The sequence below is a fragment of the Malus sylvestris genome, chromosome 16, assembly GCF_916048215.2.
Source record: "Malus sylvestris chromosome 16, drMalSylv7.2, whole genome shotgun sequence".
Lineage (NCBI taxonomy): Eukaryota > Viridiplantae > Streptophyta > Magnoliopsida > Rosales > Rosaceae > Malus > Malus sylvestris.
In genome coordinates this window covers 31967305-31982202 of record NC_062275.1, presented here as the reverse complement: position 1 = coordinate 31982202, position 14898 = coordinate 31967305, and the positions used below count along the sequence as shown (strand labels likewise).

General features: G+C 39.1%; 2 pseudogenes; both read right to left on the bottom strand.

Annotated features, from left to right (window-relative positions):
- Positions 1 to 839: 839 nt before the first annotated feature.
- On the bottom strand, positions 840 to 1340 carry LOC126607296 (uncharacterized; annotated as a pseudogene).
- Positions 1341 to 10880: 9540 nt separating this feature from the next.
- Positions 10881 to 11781, bottom strand: LOC126609288 (uncharacterized; annotated as a pseudogene).
- Between the last annotated feature and the right edge of the window lie 3117 nt (positions 11782 to 14898).

Sequence of the window (14898 nt, the reverse complement as noted above, 5' to 3'; positions counted from 1 at the left end):
ACCTGCCAAAGTATTCTCCTCCTTTATCCGATCTCAAAACCTTAATTGTAGTGTTTAATTGGTTATCTACTTCTGTTTTAAAAAATTTTAAACAATTTGGGACTTGTGATTTTTCTGAAATTAGAGAGACACTTCCATACCTTGAAAAATCATCAATAAAAGTCACAAAATAAATACTTCCATAGATTGTTTTAACTAGAAAAGGACCACAAACATCTGAATGAATTATTTATAACAGTTTTTTACTTCTTGTTACATCCTTTTTTTTTGTTTTAGTTAAATTTTCCTTGTAAGGCTAGCCGACATTCACCTCTCCCAGACCCTGCGTAAAGCGGGAGCCTTGTGCACTGGGTACGACCTTTTTAGTTAAATTTTCCTTGTAACAATCCACACTCATGCAAGTCGTTAAAATCCAAGGCTGGCAAAATATTTTCATGCACCAAATGCTGCAGTGTTTTCTTTGAAATATGACCTAACCTTCTATGCCAAAGCATGGAAGAAAGATCATTTGATAAGGGCCTTTTCATTCGAACAAAAGAGTCTAAAGTGTAACAACTTAAATCATTCATGACAACACAATCTAATTTCCATAAATCATTATCTAAAAGGCAAACGCCCAGCAATTGACTCAAATTATTTTTCATAAAGATCCTTATGCTTTCATCATCACCAACGAAAGCAAAACCGTCTTTTACAAGTCTTGAAGAAAAAATTAAAGACCTAGTTAAAGTAGGAACATAAAGTACATCTAAAAGTTCTAAAATAAAGCCTGACGACAACTTGAGGTTGCTTCCACAGGCACTTTATTCCCATTGCCCACATGCACTTCAAAGACTTCATTACTTGTTGACATTTTTCTTGAAAATCCCTGCAAGGAATTGGTAATATGCACTGAACAACCAGTGTCAAACCACCAAGTATTTGGAGGGGCTTCAACAAGTAAAGTTTGAAAACAAACAAAAACATTGAAAATCTTTGTACCTTTTCCTTTCTTCACTGCCCATTTTTTACATTTCTCGTAGTCCCTTTTCAAATGTCCATATTGTTTGCAAAAAAAGCATTTCACATTCTCCAAATTTGGCCTAAGGTTTTGAGGTCCTGTAGAGGAAGAAGCAACATTGGTAGTAGTAGTGGAGGATTTAAAAAGCTTAGTCTGCTTACCAGCATTCACCATAGGATTCTTACTTGCATTGTAGTCAACAAGATTCACCACCGCACCCTTGCCTGCTCTCCTCTTGTGCATAGATAGAAATCATCTCATCGAGACTCCATTTCTCCTTTTGAGTATTGTATGACACCTTAAGTTGTTCAAATGACTCAGGAAGGGATGAGAAAGCCATGTGAACAACAAAGGAATCTTCGATTGGCACCTCTAGATCCTTGAGCTTGGTTGCAACCTCCACCATTTTTAGTATATGCTCCCTGACACTTGTTTTGCCATCAAACTTTTGAGAAGTCAATGATGGACCTTTTCATGACCATGAGAGCCATTCGGTTTGACTTCTCCCATTTCTCAGACTTCAACCTTTGCTCTGCAGTGCTGTTCGCTGTCATAACAGGTAGTTCATCCTCCCTCAGTGCAAGGTCATAGTCCATCAAGCCAAGCACGATCCTTACATCCTGTCTCCACCTTTTGAAATTCCCTCCATTAAGTGGTTCAATGGAGGAAAAGCTCAGGGCATTTGCATTCACTGTCAAACCAAATAAAAGTTAAACATTGTTGACAATGTTACAACTATCACAGTATATGCAACACCTTTGGGCAAGATACATTACTGCAGTTTTATGCACATAAAACCATATGAATCCTAATTACATAGCCCTTCTAACAAATACTTAAGTTACAACACATATTTCAAATCTTTGGATAAGAAAATAGTTGGCTCAAACATTCATTAAAAACCTATGTACTGATTCACAAATCCAACTAGTTAACCCTCTTCTCTTTGGAGTAGTACATTATCATGTCATGACTTACAAATCCAACTAGCTTTACAAATATTTGTTTTAAATGGTTTTATCCGCATGTATCCTTCAATGATGTTAAGGCTGGAACTTAAATTATCTTAGCGCAAGATCCATTCCTGTACTTGTGATACTCAAGAAACCAAATCATTAGTAAAACGCGAAAAGATGAATAAATCAATTAAGCAAACTTCCTTAAACGCATCAAAGAATCTATGAAGAGCTATTATATGCTCTGATACCAAATGTTGGCATTTAATATAGCCGCAAACATAGATTACGAACATTCATCAAGTACTGTGATTTTAGTTCTGACCTTGTGAAGCCATTGATCGCAGGGAAAGAAAAGGAAATCTTCTACTCAAGGAGGACCTGATGTTCTTCTAGAATAGGGCTAGATTTTCTGATATATGAATGTGTTCCTCTTGAACAGGGACTTATCCTTTTTATAAACGTGCAACCATAACAAGTTCTTCCTATCAAGGAAAACGGTTTGTTCAAAACACACGTCTATAGTGCTCCAACATGGGATATCCACTCACCAACATGTTTAACCCTTAATGTCCTACTTTAAAGGAAGAAGTTTATTCACCTATTAACTCTAACTGTTCTCAGTTTCCACTAAACACAAAACCTGAATGAGATAAGTTTAGTGTCCAATAGGGTTCCAATAGATTGTTCTATTATATAATAGTACAATAAAACTATTTGAACAGACAAAATTAACATACTTGTTCACATATTTTCTAACATACTAGCCTTCATGCACGTGCTCAGGCGCGTGTAGATGACATTTTTTGAATCATGGAGTGCTATGTGTGACCTACACGTTTTAAATGTATTTATATGTGTAAATTGATAAAAGAAAAGTCAAATATTTGAAGCAAATGAATAATCTTAGATTATACTAGAAGAAACCCCTCATAAACCAATTAAAGCTGCTGAATCCATATAATAAAATCGATCTCTATAGAATTTACATTAAGAATAGAGAAAATAATATTTAATAAACAACTAATTGAATCACATTATTGCTAGCCTATTGTAAGGCTAAGCCCACCCCCTCCCTCTTAGTGTAGATAATATCGTTTGTTAAAAAAAAATAATCATTTGACAACTAATTTAATCACATTATTATCCGCATACCAAAGACCTTTTTTATAACCAGCATTACACACCTCTTAAGATGTTTTGAACGTGTTTAAAAATAGAGAAATTGAATCACATTATTGCTAGCCTATTGTGAGGTACTAATTAAAAAACAAACACAGCACAAAAAAATTAATTATTTAAAAAATACTGTTAAAATGACAAAAATACCCCTACCTTATTTGATGCATTATTTTGCGATGCCTTTCAAGTTTTTTAGTCTTGGTGCCATTTCTATCCAAATATTTTTGTTGAAGCTTGGTGACACCAAAAATACTATTCACCTTTTGTGTTGGCTTTATATATAGATGTGAGCTCTAACATTGCATGTGGGTCTCACCTAGTAATGTTAGGTAAACAAACTTTTTAAACCAAATATGCAAATCATATGATGTGTCACTAACAAAATATAAGCACGTTAATCAACACATAAGTAATCATCCAATCATTAACAACCATGTCATATAGTTTACAAAATTTAGTTTTAAAAGTTGGTCTCCTTAATACTACCCCTCACCTAATATTGGAGAGTGTGTCGACACAAGTGTTGATTTGGTATGTCCAAGTAGCATCAATAATATTAATATATTGTTCAAGTTTTGCTAGGGTGTAAGCTGAATATCAAAGCTGGTTGGTAGTATTTTTTATCATATGTTGACAAGAAACTTGGTATATAATGACGACAAATAACAATGTGAAGAAGTTTTTATATGAATTGGAGTTTTCCCGACAAACTGATTTGTCAGGCCAAGCTACCTTCGCCAACAAATTGATTTTTCATCATGCAAAATGTGGCACAATACGCATCATTTCTCACTTTCCCATAACAGAATCAAAACTCGAAAGCTTGGAGAAATTAGACCTGACAAGAGGTCATATGTCAGATGGCCCATTTACACTATCAAGTATTCCCATCATGTTTGCTTTTGAAATTAATTGAAAGTTTGCTTCATAATGAAAGCTTTTAATCTACACCACTGGCCAATACCAAAATTCATTTTTCACCTGCTACTAGATTACCAACAGTAGTCATTGCTTTTGTTTGCAATGATTTCAAAGTCATCTTTATTTCTTTAATATTTTGGTTCTTACATTCTAATTGGAACTCAGGGTAAAATAAGACACAAAAGTTGTTTTCATCATGATGTAAGGATTGTTCTAATATATAATAGTACAATAAAACTATTCAGACATACAAGATTAACATACTTGTTGACACATTTTTAATACATGTGGGCTCTACCATTGTGTATGGGCTCACCAATTATTAGAGAGTGTGTAAAAAAAGTGTTAGTTTTGTGTGTCCAAGTAGCATCAACAATAGTAATATAGTCTTCAAAGTTTTTCCATGGTGTAAGATGAATATGAAAGTTGATAGGTAATATTTTTTTTATATCATCTGTCGAGGTGAAGCTTATTGACGACAATTAACAATGTGAAGCAAGTTTTATATGAATTTTGGCATTTACAAAATGTTAAGAAAGAATATCATGTGTGAATCACCATGACTATGTAACTGGAATTTAAACTTTGGTGGTTCAAATAATTGGAAGATGAAGTTATAGGTTTAAAATATGGCTTTATTTTGCCACAACGACTCGACTGCAAAGTATTGAGGTTGAAAGAAATTTTCATATTTTACTCATCTTTTTACAAGGTTCCCAACTTGTCCCTTATTGTCTACATTCACTTATTCATGATGTTTAAGATCTTGTGCATGCAAGTTACTCAAACACTACATATTTATTGAGAAGTAAATATAGTAGTAGATAAACTTGTTTCAATTGTTCATGACAAAAGCTACTTGCATTTGATTTGCTAATATTTATAACAAAAGCTTGGAGTTTAACATTGGAAAGTTGAGGGAAAAATGGCCAAAGAATCAGGCCAACAAATCATGAACTAAATCAACTAGTTAAGGAAGAATAGGTCTCCCACTTCAAAATAAAATCTTTGCTGTTAAACAAAAATCACTTTCCCAAAAATAAGAAGCCAACGTCTTCCTTCAAAATTCAAAATATTGAAACTATGTTTTACAATAAACACAATATCCCAACAATCCCCCACTTGGTTATTTGAAAACAAGACTTGTTCCTCAAGTAATATATTTTAGAGCAGTGCATAAGTATAGGAGTGTAACAGCTTGAACCAATACATAGTGACGTTGTTTCAAAACAACAAGAGTAAAACTTGGTTTTGAAATCTACCTCTAACAACAAAGCACATACAACTCTTCTTGAGTGATATTCAAAGCCAGCATGATTCAACCATGTGATATTCAAAGATAAGTCCATGGAGAACTCATCCTTCTCATGCCCCACCATAGGCTTACCGTCAAAAGTGATCCCTGGTGTAATTTTTACACCATATCATCTTTTCTTAGAACTATATCAGTGATTTGATTCTCCATCCCAGAGATATGTATGTAATCATTTCTGGATTCAATCACACCCCCTTGTTAAATCAATCCTACTTTGATTATGAATAAAGAAGTTCATTTTTAATGTTTGTTCCATCATTTCTTTCTTTTTTGGTGATGCAGGGAATACCTTATCCATACAAATACATAAACTTTGAAAACTTCGCACGAACGCAAGTCTAAAAGTTCAAAGCAACACTGTCAAATAAGCCTCTCTTAGCTCAGTCCATCTTGAACGGTTAGCAGTTTGGGAGACTCAAACCGAAATAAGCGCAGTAACGATTGGCGGGGGACATGGCGCTCTGACCCGGAAGTCCAATGCCCCATCCGGCATCTAAAAAGTTTATACAACTAGTAAAGTTGTGGGTTATAACATTCAAACTTGGGCTCCAGGCCATACAAGGGAATAGTAGAAAGGGTGATCTGGAAATCATCTGAATATGGCTCTGAACTCCAACCCTACGTACAATTATTTCTGTCTCGGGCCAACATATTAAGTTAAGTATGCTCTGCAACATCGTATGTTAGCAAGTGGGAAGGGGCATTCAAACTAGGCAATTTCCAAAAGGAATTTTATTCCAACGGAGCTCCGATTGACAGAAGTGCTTTGGTCAAGCTAGCCAAGGTAGTTTGATTGGAAACACTCAGGTCCGGCGCATAAGGTCCGACAAAAGAATTCAAAAGCTATTTCCGACCCACATGCTGAAGACCAAATTTCCAAAGAACTTTTGTTCAAGCTTCACTAGAAACAGACACGCGATCCAGTCTAGGAAGAAAAATCCATTTCTAAACTACATTGCAAGTATTGAAGTCCTTGCCCTAAAGACTGGGGTGGGGTCAAAAGTTGTTACTAATTCACTTATTGCAGGTATTTTCAAACATAAGCTTGGACTTCTCCAATCCGATAATGTATTAGTAAGGAAAAAGTAGAGAATTCTTCATGAGCTTAATGTTTAATTCTTGGTACAAGAGTAAGGTGGTGCTTCAACTATCATGACGAGAATCCTTTACAAATACTAAGTTTGGGAGGTAATGTTCCTCCAAATCAATACCGAGGAGGCTTTTGAGCTCTCTCTTTGCCCCACAAATTTATTCGTATTTTGTTCCATTGCTTACTTATTTCTTGAAGTTCATTACTTAGAAACATTTATCAAATTAAGAATCTCTTCATAGATACGAAGACAAGCACATAGTCACACAATCACACGTTCATTATCAAATTCCTAGTAAAAGGGACCAAATAGGTATAAAGCGGTGATGAAAGGCTACCAAAAGAATTACAAACCTTTAAACAGATTGAACTCAGATACAAATCCTACATCGAGAGTGCTAACAAGGGGATGAATGTTATAATATAAAACAAATCGCCAGAAGTGGGGGACATTAGGATAAGACTATGGCTATATTGGGTGTTATTTGGCTTTGTTTAGCAGAAATTGACAAAAACAAATGGAGTTTTTGGTTTACATATTTAAACATCAAAGATCAAGGAGAAAACTGAGTATGGAAAGTAAGCTTTGGTTAAAACATAGAAGTTCCATGTTGCAGAAACAAAAATGATTATTAAATCTCAAAGAGAAATGACTATTTAAAGGCTAATCACTTAAAGATCTCACGGTTGAAAACGAAGGTTTGTCTACCTAGTGAACGGTGTGCGTGGGAATCAAAGTCAATCAAATAAAATGCGTGGGGATCATGCACGCAAAGGGGAGGTGCTAGTCACAGTTGTGTTTGATTTTTTTTGCATGATTTTAGAAGATGTGTGATGGAAATCGAAGCGACTCAACAATCCCCATTTAATGTCAAGGGTCAGAACTCACGAAGACTAAAATGGTACATATTTCTGCTTACTCTGAAGGGTATGGTCTTTAGGTAATAACCCATCCTCAAGGGGAACAGGTTGCCTCTCATATGGATATTAGGGGCAATTATGGATTTTTCAGGGTCGGAGTAAGGCTAATTCGAATACAGTTACCTCAGAAGTCCGACCATAGACTTATCAGCTCAAGGTGGAGCTGTAACAAGTGAAGTAGCGGTGCCATCATCACTCTACTCCAATGCAATAGGCAAAGTCCTAACAACTCCACTTGATAACCATGCTTGTTCGACAAGATAAACGATTTGATCTAGATATGGACACAATCAGATCCTGTAAGTCTTGGAATTCCTACAATCTAGGAATTGGCATATGCATCAAGTAATCAAAATTCCAAAGAGAATGTAATATCTACTTCTAGACATCTTCTAGGATTCCCCAGGCTTAGGACGAGGATTTTATCTTAAAAAGGTCTCTCACCCCTATAGTATAAATATGTCTATCTAGAGTTCATTTATGGTAACGTAATCTAAACATTTCAATTCTCTTGACCACAGCTTAAGTCCAAAATCATTCACTAACTTGATTGTCAGATAACCTTTGGCTGGCACACCTGCTCCATGGTCTTAGGCTTGCTCACAGTTGTTTACTGTTTTGCAGGTTGCTCGAGTTTGTGCTCAACCCCACTTACAGCGTGCGAATTTGATTCCAACAAAGCCCAAACAAAAGTTGAGCCAAACCTAACAAAAATGAAAATGAAACCTAGAACACTACAGCAACTGCTTCTGCACTAGCAAATCCTGTCCAGGTCAATTCTATGCTCCCGACGAAGCATCCTGTGAGACCCGTATTTTTCAAAATATGTATGTATGTATGTATGTATGTATTATTATTATTATTATTGTTGATGCACAAAACCGGAGGGATCTTGGAACAACGTAAATCCGACCGTGAATCTGCAAGAAAGTAAAGAACACAAGATGTATCGTGGTTCACCCCAATATTTGGGCTACATCCACACTGATGTTGATAATGTTTCACTTTGAATAAGGAATATACAAGAAGGCTAGAGGCAGTGTGCTCTCTAGCCTATTTTCTTTCTAGCCCATTTTCTGTGGCCTAAGCCTTGCCCTCAATCTTGGCCTAAACTTGGCCTCCCTTAATGAGGAGAGTGAGGAGAATAAGGCCTCCTCACTTATTACATATTTGCCCTTTCATTTATTACATAATTACATTTAAGTCCCCCGAGTATTTATACGAGGTCTAAATACAGAGGCCCTAAGTATGGTACAAACAGTAGTCCCCCAAGTTTTCAGTCAAAAGAATCTTTTGGCTGGAGACTTGAAATTCAGTCCATGTGTGGGCCGAAGTAACTAGATGTTGTCTTAAACTGATACTCGATATGAGGCGTTGCTTAATCTGAAATGATGCTTAATTAGAAGTCGCACATGTTGCGAGGCTGCTCGGTTTGTGGCTTATGTTGCCTTGGTTGGCTCGGCTTGTTGCGTTGAAGGTAAGGGAGTCCATTTTATAGAATAAGAGCTCGCTCCTCAATACATGAATGATGGGTTAGGAGTGATGCTCGCGGCGAGGCGGTTGCTCAGCTGGCGGCGAATAAGGATTCGTTCCTCAATACATAAGTGATAGGCTAGAGTTGATGCTCGCGGCGAGGCGGTTGCTCAGCTGGCGGCGATGCTCTCTAATGATGGTGAGGGAGTCCTTTTTATAGAATAAGGGCTCGCTCCTCAATACATGAATAATAGGTGCTCTCTAATGATAGTGAGGGAGTCCCTTTTATAGAATAAGGGCTCACTCCTCAATACATGAATGATGGGTTAGGAGTGATGCTCGCGGCAAGGCGATTGCTCAGCTGGCGGCGATGCTCTCTAATGAAGGTGATAGAGTCCCTTTAATAGAATAAGGGTTCGCTCCTCAATACATAAGTGATGGGCTAAAGTTGATGCTCGCGATGAGGCGGTTGCTCAGCTGGCGGCGATGCTCTCTAATGATGATGCGGGAGTCCCTTTTATAGAATAAGGGTTCGCTCCTCAATACATAAGTGATGGGCTAGAGTTGATGCTCGCAGCAAGGCGATTGCTCAGCTAGCGGCAATGCTCTCTAATTATAGCGAGAGAGTCCCTTTTATAGAATAAGGGCTCGCTGCTCAATACATGAATAATGGGTGCTCTCTAATGATAGTGAGGGAGTCCCCTTTTATAAAATAAGGGTTCGCTCCTCAGTACATAAATAATGGGCTAAGTCCCCCAAGTATTTTTCATGAGGCCCAGTTGCGGAAGCCCAATATATGGTACATAGTGTAGTCCCCCAAGTCTTTAGTCAATAGAGTTTGTTGGCTGAAGATTTCAAATTCGATCCATGTATGGGCCGAAGTGGCAGTTGTTTGAAGGCGGTCTTTGTATATCCTGCACTGAAGCTTTGTAGGTGAAGCTTTGAAGTCAAAGCTTTGTAAATGAAGCTTTTGAAGCTAGAGCTCTGTAAATGAAGCTTTCGAAGCTGATTGACATGAGTGATGCTCATGAATGTTGACATGAGTGATGCTCATGAATGTTGACATGAGTGATGCTCATGAATGTTTGACATGAATGATGCTCATGAATGTTGACATGAGTGATGCTCATGAATGTTTATGTATGATTGACATGAGTGATGCTCATGTATAATTTTGGAGTACTGGACGTACTTTTGATCACTTGGTTGGTGGTAATAGCGGCAGGCTGCCGAATAATTTTGGAGTATTGGACATACTTTTGATCACCTAGTTGGTGATAATATCGGCAGGTTGCCGAATACTTTTAGAGTACTGGGCGTACTTTTGATCACCTGGTTGGTGATAATAGCGGCAGAGTGCTGAATGATTTAGGAGTACTGGGCGTACTTTTGATCACCTGGTTGGTGATAATAGCGGCAGAGTGCTGAATGATTTAGGAGTACTGGGCGTACTTTTGATCACCTGGTTGGTGATAATAGCGACAAGGTGCCGAATAAATTTGGAGTACTGGACGTACTTTTGATCACCTGGTTGGTGATAATAGCGGGTGAACCTTAAGTGGAAGGATGAAGGTTAGAGTTTGAAGCCATAGGGCCTAGCTTTTTTTGGCATATGGGCCTTCGCCCTCCACATAACATTCCAGCCCATTATATTGGGCTTGCCCTTTTTTTTTTTTTTTTGGCATGCTACCTTTTTTACACATCAATATAACTATACAATAATTGCTCTAGTTTGCAGAAAACAACTTAATAAAATGTTCATCAATGACAGTGGGTATGGATGTGCCATGTTTTCCACTTCCTTTCCTGCAACTTTCAAAACGTCAGGGTTGGCAAAGCCCATCTGCACAATTGAAGGGAATTTGAGCTTTTCCTTTTGCTTTTGCTTTTACTTTTTCTTTTCCACCGCACCTCTCTCTGTCTCTCCACCTCCAGACATACTCAACTGTAGACTTTCTTTTGCTTTTTCTTTTCCCTTTCTGCTTTTTCAAAAGATGATTTCACATGGCTACCACCCTGCAAAGAAGATGCAGGGGATGGGTCACTGGGCTTTCTGAATTATTGCTTGTCCTGCCTCACATGGTGAAACTGAGTGGAGTTTTGGTTTGAGGAGAGCCTGGGGCCTGAGTATCGGGGAAGGTCTCGGGGAGCTTGAGAAAGTGATTTAGAAGCAGCAAACTGAAAACTTGCCGCCCAACCAGAATCGCCATTCTCTCCTTCAGTAGTTTGCACAACTGTCTCAAAAGGCTTTACATTCTCAAACAAACTAAGAGTTTCATGACCTTGGAAACTATCTTTACTTACAATCTGTGTGTTAGACCCAAACAGCTCTTCAGAACTACTTGAAGCACTGTCTTAGTTTCCTTCAAAGAAAAAGTTGTCGAGATTGACTCCAGCCAAATCTGGTAATTTGGGCAGATTGGGGGTCTCATTTGAGAGATCAGTCTCAATTTTCTCTTGCCTAGAGGTTTATTTTACTTTAAGATTTAAGAGATCAAACAGACTTAACTCAGCCTTCCGTGCAGTCTATCATCTGTTTAATTCATTTGCTCCAATAGGTAAATTCACTATCTCCGATCCACTTAAGCTCAGGGACTAGAGTAGCCACCGGTACCCAAAAGTATCACGCAAAATTGATGGGGTAAGGAGGGAGGTCATTGCAGGGTTCTCTGCTGCAGAAGACACAGGTTAGCGTTTGAACGCCCTTCAGCAGCCGCCCTTTGCAATGCTTGCACCTCAGGTACGGCGGCGACGGATCCAACTCCGCCAGGGTTTCTTCGACCGAAGGCAGATTGGGCAACGGCATGTCGTCTGGGTCGTAGGACGACATGTTCGTTTCGGAAAGAAGCGAGATCTACACCTACTTTATCACATCCATCGAGATTTCCATCGCCACTTTCAGGGTTGGTGGCTGTCGATGCATGTGGTGGAAAAGCGGTTGAGGGGTTGAGGTGCTTGTTGTTGTTGAGAAGTGGATCGTGATGAGGATGAGGATGAGGAGCCCTCGATGAGAGTGGAGTCTTTTCTTCGATGATTGATCATGATGAGGTGCGGACATAATATTATCGTGGTGGTGGATGTGGAGGAATTCCTATGTATTTTTTGCAAGAAATGGAGAAATGACAAAAGGAAAAAGAAGGAAGCAAATAGAGAGGGCGAGAGAAAGAGAGAGATAGATCTGGTATTGATGCATGCTGAGAGATCTCGATCTTTAGAAAAGGAAAAAGAATGAGGACTTTGAAAAAGAAAAATAGAGAATCTTTGGGGCTCTTTTATGAGCAGAAACCCAGAGAGACAGAGAAAGATAGAGGAAATGACATGGTGGCTTTGTGTTTGTGGGGCTTTTCTGGAAAAGCCCAAGGAGGTTCTGAGTTTCTGCAGATTCAAGGTGGAGTGTGGTGAGGTCTCACGGTGGTGGGATGAAAAAATGAAAGAGAACCGAAATAGCTTTTTGTGTCGATTCCCACAGACGGCGCCAAATGTTGATGCACAAAACCGGAGGGGTCTTGGAACAACATAAATCCGACCGTGAATCTACAAGAAAGTAAAGAACACAAGATGTATCATGGTTCACCCCAATGTTTGGACTACATCCACACTGATGTTGATATGTTTCACTCTAAATGAGGAATATACAAGAAGACTAGAGGCAGTGTGCTCTCTAGCCTATTTTCTCTCTAGACCATTTTCCGTGGCCTAAGCCTTGCCCACAATCTTGGCCTAAACTTGGCCTCCCTTAATGAGGAGAGTGAGGAGTCCTTTTATAAAATAAGGGCTCCTCACTTATTACATATTTACCTCTTTATTTATTACATAATTACATTTGAGTCCTCCGAGTATTTATACGAGGTCTAAATACGGAAGCTCTAAGTATGGTACAAACAATTATTATTATTATAAATCTATTTGGAAATATGTATTATACTTGCATGAATCTACACGTATAGCCTTTGCAACTCATCACAACCTTCATTTCCATTCTTGTTAGACAGCGCAGAACCCCATAGTAATCTTTGTATCCTACTTGTCATGTTTCTTTGTGACATTTGTCATTCTTTTTATCATGAGCTGCCACTTGGCTTTCCCTCTCATAACTCATTAACCATGTGTCCATTATAGGGAAGGCAGATTCTCTGCCCTCCCACTTCCCTTCCCGTGCCCTCCTGTTTTTTGTGATCACGATTAAACCACGTCAACATTTTATATTATTTTTTTTATAGAGATAATAAGACAAAAATGAATAGTAATATAAAATGTTGACGTGACTTAACCGTGACCACACAAACTGGAGAGCACGAGAGGGCACGTGAAGTGGAAGGGCAGAGTGTTTGTGCGCGTGTTTATAGGAAAATGATCCTAAGGATTCCGTAACCGTGATCGTTCATCGTACATCGTATTGTCAAAAATCATTTCAAAATTTAAAACTAAATATAAATAGTACCTAACGAAAACTGACCGTACGATGTACGATAAACGATCACGATCACGGATCCCTAGTGTCACGGGCCATGTGTTAAAAACAAAGAAAATGCCCAAGACATCATATATCTAAGCCCATGAAGCCATGTCTTCATGGAAGCTTCTGGAACGTCCCGGAGAAATCAAGAACGTGGCGGAGCATTCAAGATAATCTAGGGCATACCGGAACACTCCACACAAGTGTACATATTTAAGCCTCACCTAGAATAATCTAGATTAGGCAAGTTGTATCTAGAACTATGCTAGATATTTTTGGATGTAAGTAGGGGATTCTAGAACCCTCCATTGAGGAGGTGACTTAGGCCTATAAATAGGAGGCAAGGCCATTTGGCCAAACCATCCAAGAATTGTAAGCAATTGTAAAGTTCTCTTAACTTTCAATACAAAGCTTCCTTTCTCCCATCTTCTAAGTGATCTTAGCATTCTCCAAGTTATCTTAGCTTTCTTTGTGATTCGATCCGGGGAAGCGAGGCTTCGAAGGCTTACTTAGCTTGTTCGTCGAGGTATTCAAGTCTAAGTGCCGCACGGGCGGAAGGCTTAAAGAGTCATCCCGTGACAGCTGGTATCAGAGCCAAGCTCGTGAATCACTTGAAGGAAAATAGGATATGGCAAGTAGAGAGATGGTGTCCGGAGTCTCCGACCTAAGGGAGCGTACTGCAGAGGTCCAAGACGTTGCCAAGAGCAAGCCAAAGTTAAAGGACTTGCAAGCATCGATGGAGACCATGGAAGAGCGACTCGAGAAGGTGGAACGAACCATACTCGAGTTCGATACTCGACTTGATGAGGACGTTGTCGACAAGGAGGAAATCCAAACCATGGTGGACAATGGTAAGGATGAATTGCGTGGCTTGGTGGAAGGGCTACGAGATGAGCTCCTTGGCGCTCTCAACACCATGGCAGACAAGATGCGGAGGGAAGTCCAGGTTCACCTTGACAACATAGAGGCAAGGTTTGTGGCACTTCAAGAAGAGATAAAGGACACAAGGGAACTTAAGGGAGATGTGGCGTTTTGTAAAGAAGCAGTCGTGAAGCAATTCGTGCAAGGGCCGAGGGAAATTAAGGTGTTGGACTCCAAGGTAATCGACTCCTTTAAACCCAAATCCTATAATGGGAAGAGGGAAGCAAAGGAGCTCGACACATTCGTGTGGAACGTGGAGCGATACTTCAAGTACCTGAAGCTTGAAGATGACGAGTCCAAAATCTCAACGGCAACCATGTTCTTAGCTGACAATGCCCTTATGTGGTGGCGTCGCCGAAGCATGGAGATTGAGCAAGGTACGTTCTCCCTCGCTACTTGGGATGAATTTAAGAAAGATCTTATGTTGCACTTCTATCCCCAAAATGCCAAGTACGAAGCCAAGGAGAAACTAAGGTGGCTCAAGCAAACGGGGAGCGTCAAAGACTATGTCAACGCCTTTGTGAGCTTGTTATTCGAGGTGCCCAACATGTTAGAGGAAGACAAGCTCATGTACTTCATGAGTGGACTACAAAATTGGGCAAAGCTCGAACTACAAAGGAGACACGTGCAATCATTGTCTGATGCCATTGCCGCTGCCGAATC